Raw genomic sequence first — 8337 nt, forward strand, 5'->3', positions numbered from 1 at the left:
TTCATTTGATGCACTGCAGAAATACGAATATGCTTAATTAGAGGTTGCCAGGACCCCCACAGGGGGAAAATATTCAACTAATGCCCCAAGTGCACCGTTTTCTCAATTATTTCAATAGAGCACTTCCACTGAAAGGGAGGTTACTGAATAAATGTTTGCACTGTATTTCTTCTCCAAAATCTGAAAAATTCTGAATGTCAAAACAGTTTTAACTCCAAAAATAACAAATAAAGAATTGCAGACCTGTACTCCACTGTTTGCTTTCTAGTCTTTGTAGGCTAGGAGTGCGGTGTGACTCATTACCATTCGAATGACTGAAGCTCTCTCCGTTCAAGTACAGGGCGGGAAGCTGTGCAGACAGTAGTATCTGAATACCGTTTGGGTTGCATTAAGTGATGAGGAATAAACACAACACAGAAGCGTTTGACTGGTCTCTGACTCTGTGTAGGGGGACACAGCACCAATTTGGGGACATCTTAAGATATACTTAGATGAGTTTTAAAAAAATGACAAAATCTAAAAGTTCTTATCTTTTTAATGAACTCATACTAAAAAGAACTCATTATAAACCGGGAGGAGCTAGTATTATCCCCCATTCATTTCCTACATCATGAAGCCAGTCCATATTGGTCTGTACTTAAGTAATCAAAGAAATCAAATTAGTGATATAATCATTTGGATACACGACTTAAATTAAAAAAAAAAAAAACTTTCGTTGGTACATAGTAAAATCTCCTGTGTTCCTTTTCACCAGAATAGTGTTGAGAGCAGGGATTTGTCAATTTTTGTTTGTTTCAAAATTTCTATCATCTATTTTGTGATTTATAGTATTGGTGTCCAATTGAGTTAGTTTTAATGAAAAATTCTACATGTTGAACTCCTTTAATCATTCATTTAAATATAAATTATATTTACGTGGCAAATTGCTCTTTTTCTTGCCCCCCTCTAGCTCTACTCTTTCCTGAGACAGCCAAGTTGTGTGCGTGTGTTTTGATAAATGAGTCTACATTTGATACTTCCAATTCTTAACCTCTCGTTAACTCCTCTTACCCACCACCATTTGGTTTTCCACTCTTACATGGGCCGTTTCTTTGTTGTATCTGTCATTGCTCCTCAACTTCCAGGTACACCCCGTTCATCAGGTCTGCCTCCAGTCTCTGTTCCTCTCTGTCCACCTCTCTAATATTTACTAGCCCGTAGAGTTTAGTCTTTGCTCATGAATTTCTGTTTTGTTCATTGCCATATTCCCAACGTAGAAAGCTCTCAATACATATTTGTCCAATGAACAAATGAACAGCCCTTTTCTTTTCTCCATAACCCCTCTGGAAGACCATCTCTATGCCCACACCTTCCAGTAGCATTTACAAGAATGACTTTTACTCCAGCCCAACCTACTCTACAGAGTTCCAAACCCTACGTGCAAATGCCTATCGGAAACCTCCGTGTGGATGTTCCAACGACCCTCTGAACAAGGGAAGTCCACATTGGAACTCATCATTTCCCCCTCTCCTCAAACAAAGTCCTCCCCTAGGATGTTACGTACCAAGCCAGCCAAGTGACATTTCCTTTTCCTCACTCCCAGTCAGTCTTCAAATTCTATTGATTTCACCTTCTCAGTTGATAGGAGATAGACTCAAATCTGCCTGTCATCCCACACCCCCTTTTCTGATACTGTATACAGAAGGTAGGGGTACGGCTCCATTTAGGAAAGATCCCATAATAAGACAACCTTCATTTTAGAAGAAGGCAAATTGTTTCTGACCTCTCTAATAAGATTTTTCACAAGGTCTTCTTTATCTCTAGGCTGTAAAAACTTTTCCAACTTGCCTCTAAAAATATAAATTATATACGTATGTATACTATGAACTGGTAGGGCTCCACTGTATTTCACCCCTATGGGGCAAACGCATCCTTTAAATAGCTGCCCACAGGGAAATACAGGCCTTAAAAGCACATTCCATACGATATATGCAATATTAGTCCATACTTTCCAAATTACCTTCTAAGTTTTTAAAGTAGAAATTTTGTCTTGGTGTCTACTGCATCAGCAGCCTGTCTCCACACGTTATCCTTTCATACAAGAGTTCTACAGTAGCAGTCCCTCTACTTACAGAATAAAAACAAATCCTCAGGGGCATCTCTAGTGGTACTAAACCCTCAATCACTTGTATTTACATCCTGCTAAGCCCACCTCGTCTTGCCTTAGTTTCCCCATACATCCCTTGGTTCACAGCTCATCAACAGGATTTAACTTTCCTCATTAACCCCAGCATCTTATTCATTGAACAAATATTATTATTATGGGTTTTCTTGTCTAGTGACTAAGCCAAATTTACACCCATTTTTATAACAAAGAGAGGCAAAAACGTAAATTTCAAACCTATACCATAACTCTCACCACTTTAACTTAATATATGTCTTGTAGTAATGAAATAGCTCTATTGCTTCTCATCACCCACTGGATGTGTCCTTATTCATTTTGTGTTCAAGTCTGTATTCGTGCAGAAGAAGCTCCTTGGTGAGGTTATAAAAATTGAAAGACTTTGTACAGGACAAGTAGGAAAACAACTGAAAAAAATGATGAGGCTGGAGCCATCACTGATACTTATAATAAGAAGTGCTTCAGAAAAGTACTCATAGAGACATTGAGAAAGTCTAAGCTTAATTGGAAGAACAGTATGGTCACGGTCTTTTTCTGCTTTGTCACTTTACCCCCTATTCTTTGGAAACAAATTAAGGAAAAAGGGCTGAAGGCAGTGTGTGTGTACGGCGAGGTGATGTATACCTAAATAAGTAAGCTGCACACACTGCACAAGTCTGCGAGATCAATATTCCGATCCTCAGGCAGAGAAGAGAAGTCTAAGTGTGACAACAGTGTTACAAACTGTGGGGACAGAGCCCCAGACAGCAGTTTCCAGGTTCTCGGCCTCACATAGAAAGGTGCTGGCTCAGCTAGTAAATGGCCATCAGCTGTGATTGGATGGCCATCGGCTGTGGCTAGTTGGCCGTCAGCTGTAACCAGTGAGCCACTGGCCACTAATATAACTGCCGTGGCTACGCTAGCAGCAAATGGGGGCTAGCAAGATGGTGGCTGAGCTAGCAAGCGCGGATTGCAGTTAACACGGCGGAGTGTGGGTTGCAGATTGCAGAGAAGTGGACGGCAGGTTGCAGATAGTGTGGCTCCTGCTTCCTGTGTCTCCAACCCAGCCGCCAGCAAGAATATAGTGGTATGACTTCCTACCTATGGCTCCGTGGGTGTTCCTTTTTGGCCTCACCATATCCTGCGTTCTTGTGTGGGGAGCGGGAGCAGAGACCCCGTGTTGACTCCCTGCACAACACAAACACACCACTACTGGGAAAGAAGAAGTACAACTAAGTGGGTCTGGGGCAAACAGAAAGAAGTGGGTCTTGAAGCTGAATCTTGAAGGACAAGTAGGGAAGGTCGTTCCCCATAGGGAAAGACGGGAAGGTCATTATAAGGCAAGAGGATCAGCACGTGTAAAGACTCAGACATAAAAGAATTTAGGGGACTCCAAATTGTTTAAGTACAGAGTACATATAAAGATTAAGCAGATATAAGACGCAACACGAGATTCATGAAGCTAAAGTGTGAAAGCCCTTGTATGACAACACTGGATACTTGAAGTTCTTGGTCACGCCATAACCTACTAGAACCTAGGACAGTGCCTGCCACTTATTCCATTCCAATTCTAGAATGAAATATAAAACAGGGTGTGTGGACTTTTGATGATGATTCCTATTTTTGCCTACCCAGAACCCACCATAACGATATTCTGATGACTTCTTTACCAAGGGACACCACAGCAGCCTTGTCCCACCTATCAACCCCTACTTCTAGAAATCCTCAAGTTGCCTGTCATCAATGGCATAAAGATAGCACGCTCAGGTGCCGGCCAGTCTTCACCCCATGTGAACCTGATCAGCTTAAAGAGACCTTCCTATTGAGATGAAAAACATACCAGTTCTTTTGATGGCATAGCAAGAGGAAATTGGACCCGTAAGGTGCAGTTACTTTAACTTACAAAACAAGTCTAATTATTGAATCTGCTGTATGCCTTCATTCACTTGGTTGCCCCTTTCCCAAAATGTGTTCTTCAGTTTGCCCAATTAAGCATATGGGCTAGATCTGTTCTGCCAACTCACATAGAACAGCTCTGAAAGTGGGCTTTCTAATTCTTATTTAAAGAGCCATTTAGTGAACCACGTTCTAAGTTTTAAGGAAAACTTAGAGGTGCTGGCCTCCACCGAGATTTATCGAGTAGCCCCTAGACACACAGCACTGCATTCCACCATAGAGGCTCCTGTCGCCAGCTCTCCTGAGAAAAAGCAGCCCTGACAAACTAATTCAGGGAAGGACTGACTCTCAAGGTAACTTTTCAGATGGAAGTGCTGAATTCTGTCTAGCCTGATTCATTTAGGAGTTAGGCCAAAGTCACGTTAAACATGAATCTTCACCAGGTCTCCCCTTCCCATTAGCTAACCCATTCTATAATGACAGGAGCCCATATGTTCCCAGGCCAAGGCAGCTCACACCATGTTTTTGGTATCTGTTCGCTGGGAAAGTCTTATTAGCTTGGCTACAAACAGCAAAGACTTGCTTTAATCCATTGCTTCCTCTTCTGATGTGTTATTTTTGAAGAAAATGCTTTGAAAGTTTGTTGTCAGCATTGAAATGTCTCTTCAATGTCCACCTGGGAAATGCATATACTAAAACAAAACATTTAGGGTTATAGGTTTAGTAAGTCTGGACATTTGCTGAAACTAATACGTCAGAGGTCTTTTTGTTCCATCACCTTCCCATACTAGGATTCTCAGACTTGAACAGAAAAAGGAGAGAAATGCAATAAGGAAGCCCTCAAAGTCATCAGTGGGATCAGCTATATTACCAACAACCACTTTTTCCCTAAACTAACTCTAGGCTAGCCATGACTTATCACAAGTTAGGGATACACCATAGAATACAAAATGCAGTCTAAATACAAGTGGGCAACAAACAAAATAATGTTCAAATTAAAGCATGGGCATTTTAAGTAACAATGTGTTCCCATGTACTATCTTAGGTGGTCTCAGCTACAACAGCCACTGTAGACCACATGGCAATGTTCAATCGTCAGGAAGGAGAGTTAACCTCTAACAATCCAGCAGCTGCGAAAACTGACAAAGCTAAGAAGGGTGGTTTAGGAAAGACGGTTATGTAGTCTAGGACGTGTCAGAATTCCAGAAGTGATTGGAGCTAAACTATCCAAAGTAGGGAAGGACGTGGGGGCACAGTAATAGGGTTGTAGCTCAAATACTTTGAAGCAAGGAAGGCAGCATTCTGGGGGTGCGGCGGGGGCTGGACCATAACAGATCCCTAGGAGATGGGCTGGAACAGTGGCTTTCAAACAGGCGTGAGAATCACATGCATGGTTTGATAAAAAAGAGACTGATGGGCTCCCCACTCCCCAGTTTGATTCAACTGGACTAGGATGAAACCCAATAATTTATGTTGCTAACAAGTTCCAGGGAGCTACCGATGCTGCTGATTCAGGAGCGATTCAGAATCACTGGGCCAGGGTATTAGATCAAGATTCTAGGCTTCTGAAGTCTCAGAGCCTCAGCCTGGTAAGGCTCCGTGAACGTGGCATGGACACTTAAAAGTGGAAGGGCAACATTCATAACCAAAGGACAAGACCCGAGGCACAGGGTGACTTCATCAACTCACTCATAGTAGTAACTGTAATATAAGAGCTAAAACTATATGCCAGGCACTGTGCATAGTGCCTTATACACATTATTTTTCTTCATCCTCAAAACAAGGTATTACTGTTATACACATTTTTCAGACTAAAGATGTTAGGTAACCTGCCCCAAGCGACAGGCCTAACACGTGCTGAAGCAAGACTGAAATCGTCCCTTACCAGTCCATCACCCAGCACCAACACGAGTAGGTCTCCTCCTCCTACAGATGCTGCCTGTTAACAACTCCTCTTTTGATCAAAATCACAGTTAACGCCACTTCTAAATCTGTGTCTCCAAAGTAGGGTGGTAATTGAGGCTGACTCCTCAGTGCACAGGCCATCCTAAAACAAGACCAGTCTACAGACAGTTAAGGCAGGTTACCCGGTCTGCTGAAGCCTACGTGTGCTGGTTTACCTATTTTTAGTCTGTGGACGCCTGAAAATGCCAAGGGCACTCTCACCGCACTTTCAATCACCTAGTTCTTGCATCTGCAATAGCCTTTCCCTAGTTTTTTTCCTTCTCCAGCTAGCTCAAAGACCTGTGAGCATAAGTGAAAATAGGTAAAGCGCCATTGCAGCCCAGACTCGGTGAGACCGACCGTCCGATTACCTTTATACACGCAAGTGGGCTGGAGGGTTCTGGGCTCGCCAAGGGCGGGGGCTGGACACCCTCGTTTGGGAACTGTCACCTTTTTGGAGGTGGATCAACTTAGGAGGTGGTCAGGTATGACAGAGGAGGAGCCCCGCACACCGAGGAACGGAGTCCGCAGGACTGAACACTAGGAAGAATCACTATTTACGGGGCAAATGCATGAAAAAGACACGACTAATGAACTCTGCAGGGGCAGTCACGGGGAAATGACGCCGGAAAGAGGCACAGTGAAATTCACGCTGTTTTTCAATGAACTACACAGTTCATGAATCCTGCTCCCAAAGTCGGGGGCCGGGCACTGAGAGGGGCCTCGTGGAAGCCGAAGCGGCCAGCGAGGCTCTCAGGGACCCGGGCCGACACACACGGCACACAGCAGGAGTTCAGGAGCGAACGCAGTGTGGGGAGGCCGGCCCGGGGCCCTCAGGAAGCGACGTCCACCCGCGCAGGCGGACAGGGGGTTTCCCCACCGGTTCAGACGCCTCGGCCCGACCAGCTCTGACACCCCGGCCTCGCCCGCCGGCGCGCGGCCGGAAGAGAGCCACGCGCACCCCGGCGGCCCCGACGGCCGTACCGGCAATCGCGCACCCACTCCGGGGCACCTTTCACTACCCACCCTGTCCGGCAACCCACCACCCACACTTCGGTTCGCTGGCTGCAGCGAGTCTACGGAGTTCGATAATTACCTGGAGCTCCACCGCGCCGCCATTACACCGGAAACACGTCACTTCCCCTTCCCGGCCCCGGCAGTAGGGAGACGGCGGGACGTGAAATGCATACAAACCTGATGCTACGTTGGCTTTGATACGTTATCCTACTTATTGGTAAAAAACACATCATAATACCAGATTCAGAGCAGTGTATCCGGCCACCCTTTCCCCTTCCCAAGACGGCGACAAAAAGAGAAGTTGATACAAACTACAAAGTCCAGCATCCACCGCCTGAGAGGGAGGAAATGACGTATAACAATTACTGTCTTAGTGTTGAGAAGGCCGCAATGTACGCAGGGAATTGTAGTTCTTTACATAAGCGACAGGAAGTGCTTTCAGGCGGCTAGTCGAGAACCTGATGGTGATTAGGAAGAAGCAAAATATAATTTTAAACTATTTCTTTGCAGTTGTAAAAAGTAGACCGTAGTAGTAATTTTCCGTGAAAATCTTAGGAACAGCAGACACCCTTTTCAGACTTTTTACAGTAATTAGATCAAGAACCCATTATAAACAAAAATATTTCCAAGTGTTAAGTGCCTACTAAATTCCAAGTTGTCAAGCCCAAGTAAATGGGAGAATATTGGATCATAAATAGTGTGAAGTAATGAGGAGAAACTAATTCTGTTGAAGATGATGCTTCTATTTTAGGGTAAGGTACCAGCTGGCCAGACATCATGATAAGGACATTTTTTGGCGGACTTGGAAATAGCTATCTGTGCAGAGATAAGAGGTAAAATATCAATGTGTTTTAAGCTTTACTTTTCAATAGTAACAAAACCTAAAGTGTCACTTCCTTGTTACTGTTTTGAGATCTATCATTCTCTAAAATGACTGATTATTTATGTTCCGGAACCTTGTCTAAACCAGGCCTGGTTTCTCCAAACACTTCTGTATGACAGTTTTCGTGTGCTGGTGTTACCAACCCTTTCCTAGAGGCAGAAGAGTATAATACTACGGAAAATGACACTGGCGCTAGACTACTTGTCTTTACGTCATGAATCTATTGATATACTTATGGATGATTGACCTTGGAGTAGGTTATGTCACACTGTTGTGTGCGATTCCTGATTGTTAGGAATAATAGTAGTACCCACCCCACAGAGTAGTTTTAAGAATTGAATTAGTTGATACAGTTGTTGTGGTTGAGACAATTCCTACTATATAATAGTATTATCTATCTTTTTTACTATTTAAGAGATTTGGCTATCGTTAAAGGTGCATTTTGGTGTCTTAAAAT

The 8337-nt window shown here is 43.7% G+C and overlaps 1 protein-coding gene across 4 annotated transcripts in view; it reads right to left on the reverse strand.

Moving 5' to 3' along the window:
- Nucleotides 1–7281, reverse strand: part of CWC22 (CWC22 spliceosome associated protein homolog) — a 55623-nt gene extending 48342 nt beyond the window's left edge. For 2 of the 4 annotated variants that reach the window (XR_013993484.1, XM_081050731.1), the window contains exon 1: nt 7077–7265. The gene's annotated coding sequence lies outside the window, so the exon portion shown is untranslated. Of the gene's footprint in view, nt 1–7076 lie in introns of all 4 variants that reach the window. The other 2 variants (XM_081050732.1, XM_081050733.1) reach the window with 2 other exon arrangements.
- Between the last annotated feature and the right edge of the window lie 1056 nt (nt 7282–8337).

Source organism: Rhinolophus hipposideros (genome assembly GCF_964194185.1).
Source record: "Rhinolophus hipposideros genome assembly, chromosome: 6".
Taxonomy (NCBI): domain Eukaryota; kingdom Metazoa; phylum Chordata; class Mammalia; order Chiroptera; family Rhinolophidae; genus Rhinolophus; species Rhinolophus hipposideros.